General features: G+C 54.2%; 1 protein-coding gene across 1 annotated transcript in view; it reads right to left on the minus strand.

Annotated features, from left to right (window-relative positions):
- The window catches only part of PRKD2 (protein kinase D2), a 360,755-nt gene that overhangs the window by 282,381 nt on the left and 64,828 nt on the right, over window positions 1-13,546 (minus strand). The gene's annotated exons all lie outside the window — the stretch shown is intronic.

A 13,546-nucleotide genomic window follows, 5' to 3' on the forward strand; every position in this document is an offset into this window, starting at 1 on the left:
CACTTGCCACATAACGTACATGGGCATTTTAGACTGCCTGAGCATATGAGATTACTACTAACTGTTCATGTTGGTTTCCCTGGTATATCACAGGAGAAGCATAGCTTCACCCTAGATGGCATAGTTGGTAATAGTAAATAGTCTTTATGTACTTACATGAAACTTTTTGTTATGTTATTAACTTTACTGGTATGTCAGAATTTGGTATTCACCTAGATATGATCACTTCCTCCTATGTAACTAGAATCATTTTATGCAATTTCCAGTTATTTTATAAGTAGCTAATAGCATGTGATGTCCCTTTCACTATGCCTGTGTATTTTTGTTAATCAGCACCCACTGTACTTGAGAAAGAGATACATTTTACTAAGATGGAAGAGCTGGCTCTTCCCCTCCGGCCAACTACGCTCGCAACTCAAGAATGCCCGCGTCTACATATGCGAGCTTGGCAATCAGGGCGTCACTGCCACCGTGACCCTGGGAGCAGACCTGCAAACGCTGGCAAAGATCATCTCTGCCCCCTGCGGCTGGGACTCCCTGCGGTCCCCCCTGCTGCCACCGAGACCCTGGGTGCAGACCTGCAAACGCTGGCAAAGATCGAGGCTCTCCAGACGTGCACGAAGACTAGCCTTCAACTTGCCAGAAGTCGATACACACCGCAGCTGTGCACTTTCTGACAACACCAGCGCATCTACTGAGCAGAAATCTCAAAAAAAGGTATTTACTTCGCCCCACTCGCTTTTCACTCTCTAAACCTCCTTGGTTCAAAATGGCTGGGGTCATAAACTGAAGCAATAAATCCCCTCCTGTACCTCCAGATGCCCACGAGGCTCCTCAATAGCTCCACTTAAGATAGAGAGAAGACTCCCCCCCAGCAAGCAAGATACTGGGCTAGCTCTAATAGAAACTGAAACTGCCCTTCCCTGCTCTCAAAGCAACAACAACTAACAGAGGACTAATGACGCTATCCCCCCTATTTGGCGGCCATTTTAGACTAATCTCTCTTTGGCGGCCATCTTGGACTAGTCATTTTGACTATCTGATCATACCCTACGAACTTGCCATTTCAGACTATTCTCAACTACTGCGCACTTTACATGGCTCTGTATCCACACCTTCCTGTGATTGAGTGTCTGCCTTTTAGTGCAGTATTATATTTCTACTGGTATTTTGTACATTTGTGTAACCTGCACCCATTTCACTTTTTTCACCTGTAAAGCACCGATTGCTACCTCATATACTTTGGTTGCTCACTAGTCTCACTTTTGATCCTTGTAACTTACTGTTTGCATTTGTATTTTGTTCCTGTATAGCATCAGTATTATACTTCTACTTTTATTTTGTTCTTTTCTGTTACCTGTACCCATTTCACTTTTTTCCCCGGTACTGTTTGCATTTGTATTTTGTTCCCGTATATCATTCAGTATTATACCTCTACTTATATTTTGTACATTTTTGTAACCTGCACCCATTTCACTTTCTCTCCTGTAATGCACCGATTGCTACCTCATATATTTTGGGTGCTCACTAGTGTCACTATTGATCCATGTAACTGGTTTGCATTTGTATTTTATTCCTATATATCATTATTGTTCACCCTCCCGCACCTACCTATACCGCCATGGATCCCGTCGGCAAGCACACATATAAAATCAACTACCCACCCGTACTCACCAAAAAAGCCGCTAAACGCTTCAAAACACAACTGCCTGATGTCCCACCCTGAAACACCCTTTGCCGACTCCTACTTCTCACCGGTCAATGGATCCCTGAACACCGATATCATCTTCCACACCATACGCAGAGCTCAATGGAGAAAAGCGTTCCTCACCTTACTCACCGTCTCCACCTCCAGGAAATCAGCGCATGGCCTAACACTATCCATCACACCATCCCAACTCTTCCCAGGCAGAGCCACCATTACTATCTACAACAACGGGATCGTCCTAATGCAATCCAGAGACAGGAACCTGGAACTACTAGACAACCTGTTCCCCACCTTCAAAGAGCACCTCTCCAATCCCCGGACCTCCACTCTTATCACCTCCAGTCCTACCACCCCTGACCTCACAGCTCCCACTCACAACCCTTCCAACCTAGTTCAGCACCAGAACGACACGCACCTCACCTCTACCCCCAGCACCCTAGTCAATCACCCACCAGCTGTAGCTACCACACACTCCGCAATCGCAGACACAGATCTCTCCCCCCCCATACACCATTCGCACCCACACCCCCCCCTACCTACCCTCGGACCTCCACTCATACCACGTCCACTCCTTTCACCCCTGACATCACAGCTCCCTCCCACAACCCGTCTAACCTAGCTCAGCAACAGTCCGACGCGCACAACGACAAATTCCACCCTTTATCCCCCCCATTCTCAGTCCCCACTACCACCTTCTAACTAATCATGCAGAACACGCCACCTTTCTAAATTTAACACCTTCTCCCCACAACAGGACCATCTCCAACCCCATTTCCCCCCCCCATTCTCAGCCCCCATTACACCACCTGCACCCCCACCACCACTAACATACACTCATCCTCCACCCTGCTCTCTCCGCCTACCACCAAGGTCCTCACCTATACCACCAACCTCCTCCCTACTTCAACCACACCCCTCCCTCCCAAACCCTCTCTCCTCGGGGCCCACTCCACGGAGCCCTTCACGAACACCAGCCCGCCCCCCGACCCGCACGCCAATTCCCTGGTCAATCACTCACCCCTGACTCACCCACTCCCCACCACCAACACCTATCCCACGCTGGACATGATTATGGCCACCCTCCTCCAGGTCAAAGAAGACATTCACATCATCAAATAACTACTCTTCACACACCCCAAACACCCCTCACCCACCACCACCTACCCTCCCAACAGGTCCCCCACCCTTCCGGATGATTCCCACATTCAACACTCCACACACCAGACTTCAATCCCTATTCGCAATCGCAACAACCGCCCCAACATGTCCCCCACCCTTCGGGATGACTCTCTCACTCAACATTCCCCACACTGGACTTCAATCCCTGTTCGCAATCACAACAAACACTCCTCACCCACCACCACCTCCCCTCCCAATAGGTCCCCCACCCTTCCGGATGATTCCCACATTCAACTCTCCACAAACCGGACTTCAATCCCTGTTCGCAATCGCAACAACCGCCCCAACATGTCCCCCACCCTTCCGGATGACTCTCTCACTCAACATTCCCCACACTGGACTTCAATCCCTGTTCGCAATCACAACAACCGCCCCTGTCGCCCACGCAACCTTCTTTCGGACCTCGACACTCTCACCCTCCTCCGCTCCTACGACCCAGCTCCCCTATACCACACGTCCACCACACACCTCGCCATTCCCACGGTACACTCAAATCCCCTTAGACCCCCCACACTAAACAACAGATTCTCCATCCCTAATAACCTTAGAAAAGTCCCCCTCTCTCTAGAACCCTCTACCTCCCTCGACACACCTCGCCTCAAATGCACTCTCCTCAACTGCAGATCGGCCTCTAGACACTCCTCCGCCATCGCTGATCTCATCTTAACACTGGACCTTGACCTAATCATCATGACTGAAACCTGGCTAACCGAATCTTCTACACCTATAATGGACATTCTCGTTTTTCCAAACTACCACATCATTAGACTTGACAGGTCCGGCAAAATAGGTGGTGGAATCGCATGCATTTACAGGAACAACCTCTCTGTTCTGAAAGTCACCTCCCCCTCCCTACCCTCCCCAACTTCCTGTGAATACATCTGCCTCGATATTATCAGTGAGGGCAAACCGATATGCTCTCTTCACGTCATTTACCACCCACCCGGGAACAACCCCACCTTCTCCCAACAAATCATGGATATGATCTCAACCAATTCCGGACGGCAGCTCACCCAAATATACCTCGGTGACTTCAACCTCCACTGGAACGATCACAATGACGCGGTGGTAAATAGTCTTAAAAATTTCCTCAATGCCCTTGACCTCACCCAAATATGCAACAGCCCGACCCACGAGAAAGGCTCTATCCTCGACCTTATCATCTCCAAAGAAGACTCTATCCAACTCGAATCTATCCAACCCTGTGACTGGTCAGATCATCATATTGTCACATTCTTCATCAATGAAAAAGTCAAATTTAACCCGGCTCAATCCTCCAAGCCCAAAATCTGGAAAAGAGACCTGAAAAAACTCAACCCAAACTCTTTACCCCCTAACAGCTGCAATCTCCTACTTCCCCCTACCGGCACTACGGACGTTCAATCCTTGACTGACCACTATCTCAACTCGATGACCTCAATAATTAATGAGGCTGCACCTATGCAACTAAAAAGAGTCTCCACTAAAATCTCCAATCCATGGTACGACGGGAGTCTCAATGAGTCTTGATTACGATTGCGTGTGTGTGCTGTATTCTTACGTCCTGAGGCGGAAAGCCGGGACTAATCTGTGCATCTTAGAAATTGTAAATTGCAAAACTTTTAATCGCCGCATTTTAAAATAGTGTTACGTATTCTTGTAATTTGCACCTTACCCTCTGTGCACTTGGCTGCTCTTGGCACCTTTGTCAGCCCCTGGACACAGACTTGCTGTGTTTATTACGGGCTTCCTTGGCTGTTGATTGCACCTTGCCTCTCCCACCGGCAGCCGATTAAACGCTGCTCGGCGGGGCCGCCATCTTAGGTCAGGAACGGGATCAGGCTTAGCAGTCCTGTGTTTCGCCCCTCCCATCCTCCCGCCCTCGGCCACTACAAAATGGAGGTTCCATCCCGGAGGCGCAGCGGACGGGCGCAGCGGGCGCGCCGGCAAGCCCGTCTTCGCCTGTCCGCGCCCGACCGGGCCCAGGGGCCAGGACCCCTGGTCCTCCCATCGTATACCCGGCTAATACACTCAGGAATATGCAATTCATCAATACTCCCCTACTGCCAGGGGTGCGGGAGCGTATTGCCTACCTCGAGACTGCTAGCAAGCCACCTATTTCAGGCTCTCAGCTTGACATCGGTACCCCCCGCCCTTGTTCCATAGCCCCCCATTGGCACTGAACAATGACACCCACCTCAGGGTACTTTACCTTAACACCCGCTCCATGGTGAAGCACCAGCTCGATCGGTTTCTGCTACTTAGCATGGACAAACCTGACGCTCTGCTCCTAACTGAGACCTGGCTCACGTCAGATTCTCATCCGGATATCCTGGCAGCACTTCCCCCGGACTATTACATCCTCAATGTTAACCGCCCATCGAGTCGTCCCGGAGGGGGGGTAGCAGCCATTATACATAAGAACTTCAGATTCCGCACCTCTGCCTCGCTCACCCTACCCGGGGTAGATAGTGTAGTCATCAGTCTGGAAACCACTGGGGGTGTCCTGGCGATTGTACTTCTTTACCGCCCCCCCCCCAGTCGATGCCATCATTCCCTCTGTGTCTGAGTGAGCAGGTAGCCGATCTACTCGTCCACCATTCCCGACTTGCGGTATTCGGCGACTTTAATTACTGGTTCGACGATGACCAAGCCGGGCCCCATGCTACCGAACTCTTTGAAACTTTCACAAACCTTAATCTGTCCCAACATATCTCCTCCCCAACCCATATTAAGGGCCATATCTTGGACCATATCTGGACTCACAATCTTGTCCTGTCCAGTCATCTCCCCCTGCCTCTGGTCAGACCACCATCTGATCGAGGTCACCATCTCGATTAAAGGGAAACTCAAGGCTCCCTCTCACCCTGGGGGCTCGTGTCGTAAATGGAATTCCTACGACTCTCAGGGATTCCTTGATCACTTGACCAACACCCGTCCTATTACCCACCCTGACTCAGACATTGACTCCATGTCGGATGGGATAACCGCCTGGCTGTCATCAGCCAGCGATATATACGCTCCTCTCTCTAGATTTGCTCATACTAGATATGGCAATTCTCATCGCTGGTTTTCAGAGGAGCTGAAAGTACAAAAACTCCAATTGCGCCACTTAGAACGCATTTGGAGACGGGGCTACTCCAAGGAAGATCGCATTAAGTTTGTGAGGGCCCGCAACGTATACAAAAATGCCATCACTGGGGGCGTGGCCAAGATGGCGAGCTAAGAGGACGCATCCCTCGTGAGCTCCCGAAGCCCCGGAGCCCACGCACCGCCAATTACCGCTGATCTCCCCCAGATCAGGCGGAAAACGGTGCCCAGCGCGAACAGGAGTGCAGCGACGCGACTTGGAGAATCCCGGTGCCCTCCAGGGTGCAGCGGAGCCGGGCCGAGCGATCCCCGGAAGTGAGGCCTGTCGCCGAGCCGGGAGCCCCGGCGGGCCGCCCTGCGGAGCCAGCCGGCGGTGCACCCGGAAGCCCCAGCGAAGCCACCGGGACAACCGCAGGGGAAGCGCACCCCAGAGCGAGCCGATCGGGAGGCGGCGGAGGAGCACACCACGGCGGGCCGGCGAATCACCGGCCGAAACACACCGCGCCGAACCCGGGAAGCCCCAACTACGCGACCCCGGGGATTCGGGGGGACGGTGAGGCCTACCCCGGAGCCTGGGCTTCTGGAGCCCTCCAGTGCGCCTCAATCTGTCTGGAGGGTCGGCGCAACGAACAAAGAGCGCGCCACGACTCCCTGTGCTGCCCGGGCGGGCTGTGGGGACCACACCACCATCCCCTTCTTCAGTGGACCTCGGTAGGCCTACGGAGCGAAGGCGACGCTCGGCCCAAGGGCCTTGATTGCGACGGGGCCCTCCCTCCTTCATCACGCCTCGCACCGGAGCCGGGCCGTGGCCCTCCCCGGCGTGGACACTCCAGGTGACGGGCTATAGGCCTGGGGGGAACATTGTGCGGCTCAAGAACTGCGGTAAGGGGCATCGGCCGCGAGAGACATAGACCTGTGCCACTTCTGTCGCGGTGCGGAGAGAGGCCATCCGGGCCCTTCCAAGCAGACTCCACTCCTACAGCTCTTACAGGGGTGGAAAGACAGCGTGGCCTACTTACCTTTGTCCCTAGACGCTCTCTTCCTCATGGTGGGCCGGAGCTGATATCCCGCGTTCGGGGCGGACGACGGCACCCACCTCGGGGTGGCGACGCGGAAGAAGACCCACAGCTGTGCTCAGTTCACGGAGTGCCGCAGCGAGGAGTGCGGACGCGTGCATCTCGGCCCACGCTGCCCAGAACCTTATCGGTGCCCTTTGTGTCGCGGTCCACGCCTGTTGCTGCGATGTCGAGCAACCGAGGGGGTAAGAAAGGTGACCGCACCTTGCCTGATATGTTGAACAGAGTCGCCCCCAGACAGGATAGGAACCAGCCCGCCCCGAGCCCTCCGTCCAGCTCTCGAGGGGCCGAAGGAGGGGAACCCCCGGTGACCCGATCATTTCTAGAGTCGTTGTTCAGCACCCTTAGGGAGGACTTCCAGGCGCTGAAGCAGGAGGTGGCGGGGGAAGTCCGTGAGGTGCGGCGAGAGGTCGATTCCCTTGGGGAGCGAGTGACCGTTATGGAAGAATCTGGCCAAACCCGTGATGATGAGATAACGCACCTGCAGCAGGAAGTTCTACGGCTCAGAGACCAGCAAATTGACCTCCAGGCCCACGCAGAAGATCTCGAGAATAGGTCCAGGCGCAACAACATTAGAATTCGGGGCGTTCCTTCTGGAGAAGAAGGGGAAGACGTGGCTGCGTACCTGGGCGGTATGTTTCGCGACATTTTGGGGGAGCCTGGAGATTTCCCGATGAGGATAGACAGAGCACACAGAGTGGGGCCACAGCGACGAGCCTCTGCACCAGCCCCAGATATCTTAGCCTTCCTGCCGGATTTCCCCTTGAAGGAACGAATCCTATGCGAGGCTCGACGCCGGCAACCGCTAAGTTTCCGGAATCATCCAGTGGCGTTGTTTCAGGACTTATCCACGATCACCCTTCAAAAGCGCAAGTCCTTCAAGATAGCCACAGACTTCTTGAGAGAACACGGCACACAGTACTCCTGGGGCCATCCCTTTCGGCTCATCTTTCGCTGGAACGGCACCTTGCATCAACTCCGGTCCCTTCAGGACACTTGCGAGGTGCTGGGGATCACAGCAACAGAAGCCGACACTCCTACACCCTCCCAACGACGCGTCACCAGAGATGGGTGGCAGACTGTCCGACGGCGCCGGCCCACTGCTTTACCTGCGCGACCGGACTCACCCACGGTCAGAGCTGAAAGGGACGACGCAATATTGGTGGTTTCCAGAGACACGTCGTCTGGTGATGTGGCCCTAACGGCCTGAGCACACTCCGGGGGGAGATCTTGATGGCCTCATCTTCATAGCAAGTGCGGGGGTTCCGGGAGGGAGGGGGCGGCGGGGGAGTGCAGGAGGTGGCTGGACGTCCACTCGAATAACTTACCACAGACTCGTCCAATAGGGACCGGACTGGGACAATGACCTTCGTTCAAGGGAAGTTGGGGAGGTGGGGACGTTGGGGTACCGGGTGGGGTGAGGGGGGGAGATGGTTGGGATTGGAGGGAGGAGTTTGGGGGAGCCACGGGTCCAGAAGTTTGGGGTGGAGTGGCTGGGTGTTGGTTTGGTTGGGGGTTGCTTGGAGGGGACTTTGGGATTTGTGCTGGGCTGTCATGTTTAACTGCTATTCCTCCTTTAGCCTCGCATTGCACGCATTGGGTTCCGGATCCGGTGCTATCGGGCTACTGCATTTGCTCGGCCTTATGCCGTTGATCCTCACGACGATCATTGCCGACATAGCCTCATTGCTCGCTGTTCTTGTGACGACTATTCATGGCCCTTAAGATAGTCACCCTCAATGTGAAGGGACTGAACAACCCGGTTAAGCGTAGGGCGATATTATCCCTCCTTGAGAACGCACAGGCGGACATATGTCTTTTACAGGAGACTCACCTCTTGGCCCGGGACTGCCTTAGAATGAGATCACCGAAGTTCCCAGTACAATTTTTCTCCTCAGGGCCCACTAAGACGGCAGGGGTTGCTATCCTAGTCTCTAGAAGGTTTAGGGGGGGAGGTCCTGCACAAGGTTGCAGAGCAGAAGGGGAGGCTCCTAGCTTATAGGGTCAAGCTGGGGGTTTTTTTGTTCACTGTGGGTTCCGTCTATAGCCCGAATGACCGCCAGGACCTATTCCTACACTCAGCCCTCGAACACATAGCGACTACGCCGGACAGACACATACTCATCGGGGGGGACTTGAACATGGTCTTTGATTCGCTCCTGGACAGATCCACGCAACGACGCCCACACACCGGGGAGTTCTCGCAACTGAGTCACTCCCGCCTAGGTGATCTTGATATGCATGATTTATGGAGACGCCTGCACCCCACTACCCGAGCCTATTCTTATTATTCCCATGCGCATAGGACATACGCGAGACTGGATCACATCCTAGTTACGGGGCCGATGGCTGCGCTGGCGACTTCTTCCGACATAGGGGTTCTCTCGTTGTCGGATCACACCCCGGTGTCGGGTTCCTTTCAACTGCCGCCGGTATCGCCCTCTCGGGGAGTTTGGCGCCTCAGAGACACCCTGTTGCATAAGCCAGCGGTGGTAAAGCAGATACGCGACGCGATTTCTGCATACCGGTCCCATAATGATAATGGGGACACATCCCGGGCGACACAGTGGGCTGCCTTGAAGGCGGTGCTCCGCGGGGAATTCATCGCCGTCTCGTCTGCGGAGAATAGAGAACGACAGCAGAAACGGGATGAGCTTACGACCCAGGTGAGGGAGCTGGAGCAGATGCTCCAGAGAACAGGTGCCCCCAGAGTTTGGAGGCAGCTTAAGGCAACCCGGAAATTGCTCTCCGCGCTAGATATCGACAGAGCGGAATATGCGGCGCTGCGCCTGAAGCATGCATATTACACTGGCGGCGATAGGTGCGGCCGCCTCCTGGCAAACAAACTCCGTATGAAACATCAGCGTATGCGCGTTGCGGAGTTATCGACTCCAGGCGGGGCGAAGGCTACGGAGGACCCTCAGATCGCGGAGGGATTCCGCCGTTACTATGCCGACTTATACACAGGCGAGCCCCCCTCGGTGTTAGCTGAGGCAGATTACCTGGAATCGGTCGAGCTCCCTGCTCTCAGCCCGGAGCAGGCGGAGTACCTGGAGCGAGACATTCGCCCGGAGGAGGTGATTGCGGCTATCTCCCGGCTTAAGCATGGGAAGGCTCCGGGCCCTGACGGTTATTCCCCACTTTTCTACAAGACGTTCTGTCAGGACCTGGTCCCTCTGTTGACGCGACTCTTTAACTCCTTCGCAGAACCGGGAGCCATTCCTCCGGATTTGCTCTGGGCGACGGTTTCGGTTATTCCCAAACCAGGGAAAGATAAGACCGAGTGCGGCTCCTACCGGCCAATCTCGTTGTTGAACGTGGATCTCAAGCTCTACACGGGGATCCTGGCGACTCGTCTGGCGCAATATCTGCCGGGACTTGTGGACCCGGATCAAGCAGGGTTTGTCCCCGGTCGGCAAACGGTGGACAACACTAAGAGAGTGGTGCACATCCTGGAGAAGGCCTCCCGCATCCCTGGGGAACGCATGCTATTGTCAGTCGACGCGGAAAAGGCGTTCGACCGAGTGCGTTGGTCTTACCTTGAAAGAGTGCTTTGCAAAGTGGGTATGGGGAGAAATTCCGCACACTCGTATTTAACTGTTACAAACACCCGGCAGCGGTGGTGCGGGTAAATGGGTGCAGCTCCGACCGCTTTGCGATTGAACGGGGGACCAGGCAGGGATGCCCACTGTCCCCGCTTCTTTTTGCTCTTTACATGGAGCCGTTTGCCCAGAGGATCAGACAGGACCCGAGGGTGACTGGCGTCCGGATGGGAGGCCACGTCCACACCATTAGCCTGTACGCGGATGACGTGATCTTCATGCTTGAAGACCCGGGGAAGGCACTCCCGGCTTGCATCGCCGAGATGGACGCCTTCGCCGCGGTAGCGGGCTTCAAAATAAATATGAGGAAATCGTCTGCCCTAGACCTCTCGCTGTCCGTTGCAACGAGACTGGAATTACAGAGGCGCTTCCCCATGAGTTGGTCTAAAGATCTGATCCCGTACTTGGGTGTCTTGCTGGCGCCCTCCCTGCCCGCTATGGTGACGGCAAACTACACGGCATTGGGCAGTAAGCTGAAGGAGGAATTGACCCGCTGGAACAAGGGCACGTTGTCGTTGCTGGGACGGATTGCCGCAGTGAAGATGACTCTCCTGCCGCAGGTCCTGTACTTGTTTCGGGCACTACCGCTTCAGCCACCGAAAGGTTGGATCCGTCGGGCACAGGCGGACATCGCCCGCTTTGTCTGGCAGGGTCGCAAACCCAGGCTTAGGAGAGCCTTGTCTACTCTGGCTCCGGAATCCGGCGGCCTTGGCATTCCAGATCTCCAAAAGTACTTTCACGCGGCGCAACTTCGGTTCTTCGTGGAGTGGAGCAAATGGGAATCTGACAGACACTGGCTGTTTCAGGACCAGGCGGTGGCGGGTAGGACTTTACAGGAGATACCCTTCATGCGCAGGGCTCATCGGCCTCGCAACCTTTACGCGTCTCTGGTCACCCAGGTCCCGCTGAGAGTGTGGGATGCAGTGAACGCTACGCGGGAACTTACCACCTTCCCGTCGCCGCTTACGCCGTTGATCGGGAACCCGGACTTCCAGCCTGGGATGGAGCCTGGCGCGTTCGCTCTCTGGCGGGATGCCAGGTGCTGCGCTTTGTTTCACATGTATGGTTCGGAGGGGATTGTGTCGTTCCAGGACCTCAGACGGGATTACCACCTGCCTGAGACTGAACGTATGCGATATTTACAGGTTCACCACTGGGCGCTGCAGCCGCAGGTGAGGGAGTTGGCAGACCGGAAACTTACACCCTACGAGATGTGGCTAGCGACTCGCTCCTCGGATGCCAAGCTCGTTTCGGACCTGTACAAGCTTTTGCAGCCCCCCACCTTCCACATCCATAACCCCGGGAGGGAGCGCTGGGAGCGGGAACTGGGGAGGGAATTGAGCCACAAAGAGTGGGACGACATATCTTACCGCGCACGCCACTCTGCTTACCACACTGGGCTCACTGAGACTTTCACTAAAATAACTACATACTGGTACTACATGCCTCAACGATTGCACGACATGAATCATGGCCTCCCAGATACCTGTTGGCGCGAGTGTGGACAGACTGGCACGCTCACACACATCTTATGGGACTGTCCGTTGCTGGATCCCTACTGGAAAGAGGTCTTAGATGAAGTTGACCAATGTTTTGACATTGAACTGCCTCGCTTCCCAGCCTATATCCTATTAGGGTTACCCAACGGGTTGATGTATCCTCTGAGGTCCAGGAAGGGTAGGCAGATAGCAATTGCATTAGGCTCAGCGATACAGAACATACTCATATATTGGCGCACCACCACCATTCCCAACACTACCGGCTGGCTACACAGGTTATGGCACGTTCTAGGTATGGAGAAACTATCCCTCACAGTGGCGGGAGAGTTGGATAAGTTTGAAGAATTGTGGCACCCCTTTCTCACCTTATTGCAGTCGGAATTCAAGGAAATTACCTGTCCCCGGTACCTCAGGCTCATGCGATTGACATCCCTAACCACTCCGCAGGCTTAGTCGCCCTGGATGATATCTGTGAAGAAAGGAGGCGGTTTCACTGAAATGTTGACAAGGGCACATGACATTAGCTCGGCGCAACCCCGAGGGGGGGGGGGGAGGAAGGAGTAAGGGGGGTTCGGGGGGAGGGCAGGGAGGGGCAGTTACGTTGAGGGGGGGGTTGGTTTTGGGGTCAGTCGTCATTGCTCCTACGCCTAGCATGTGGCTCCACAACATGTTCTGAGTGTAATGTCTGCAATTCTGATGGCGCTCATGATGTAGAGACTCTGAATAGCATCTTTTTGACGACGAGTTTATGTTGTATGTATTGTTTTCCTCCTATATAACTCTGCAATAAAATGCTTTAAACCTAAAAATGCCATCACTAAGGCCAAGGCCTCGCATATCTCGGAAAGACTGGTCACAGCCAGTGACAAACCTAAAGAAATTTTTTAAATCCTGCATGATTTTTCATCTGACCATAGGATACTTCCATCTCAGGCCCCCACCCAGGAAACCTGTAATTTGCTTAATTCGTATTTCATTCAAAAAATTGTAAATATTAAGAATGCCATTCCTCTCTCTTCCCCTGTTGACCCCCATGATCATCTCCCCCTCAATCCCTGTTCCTTTGGTCAGTTTCCACCGATCACCATTAGTATCCTTTCCGAGCTTACCACTCGTGTTAAATCTGGATCCCCCAAAGACTGTTGCCCTCCTCGAGTTCTTGTGGCAACCTTCTCCGCTCTTCCGGACTGCATCCTTCCCCTCCTTAATACATCTCTCAGCTCCGGCACAGTTCCCAGGGCATTCAAGGAAGCCATATTGGTCCCCCTACTGAAGAAAACAGGAGCCGAACCCGCCAACCCCGCCAATTATAGGCCCATTTCCCTCTTGCCGTACACCTCTAAACTTCTAGAGGCATATGTTACCTCCTGTCTCTCAGCATTCATTGAGAGCTCCGGTTTCTTGGAACCGAAC

This window comes from Lissotriton helveticus, chromosome 9 (genome assembly GCF_964261635.1).
Source record: "Lissotriton helveticus chromosome 9, aLisHel1.1, whole genome shotgun sequence".
NCBI lineage: Eukaryota > Metazoa > Chordata > Amphibia > Caudata > Salamandridae > Lissotriton > Lissotriton helveticus.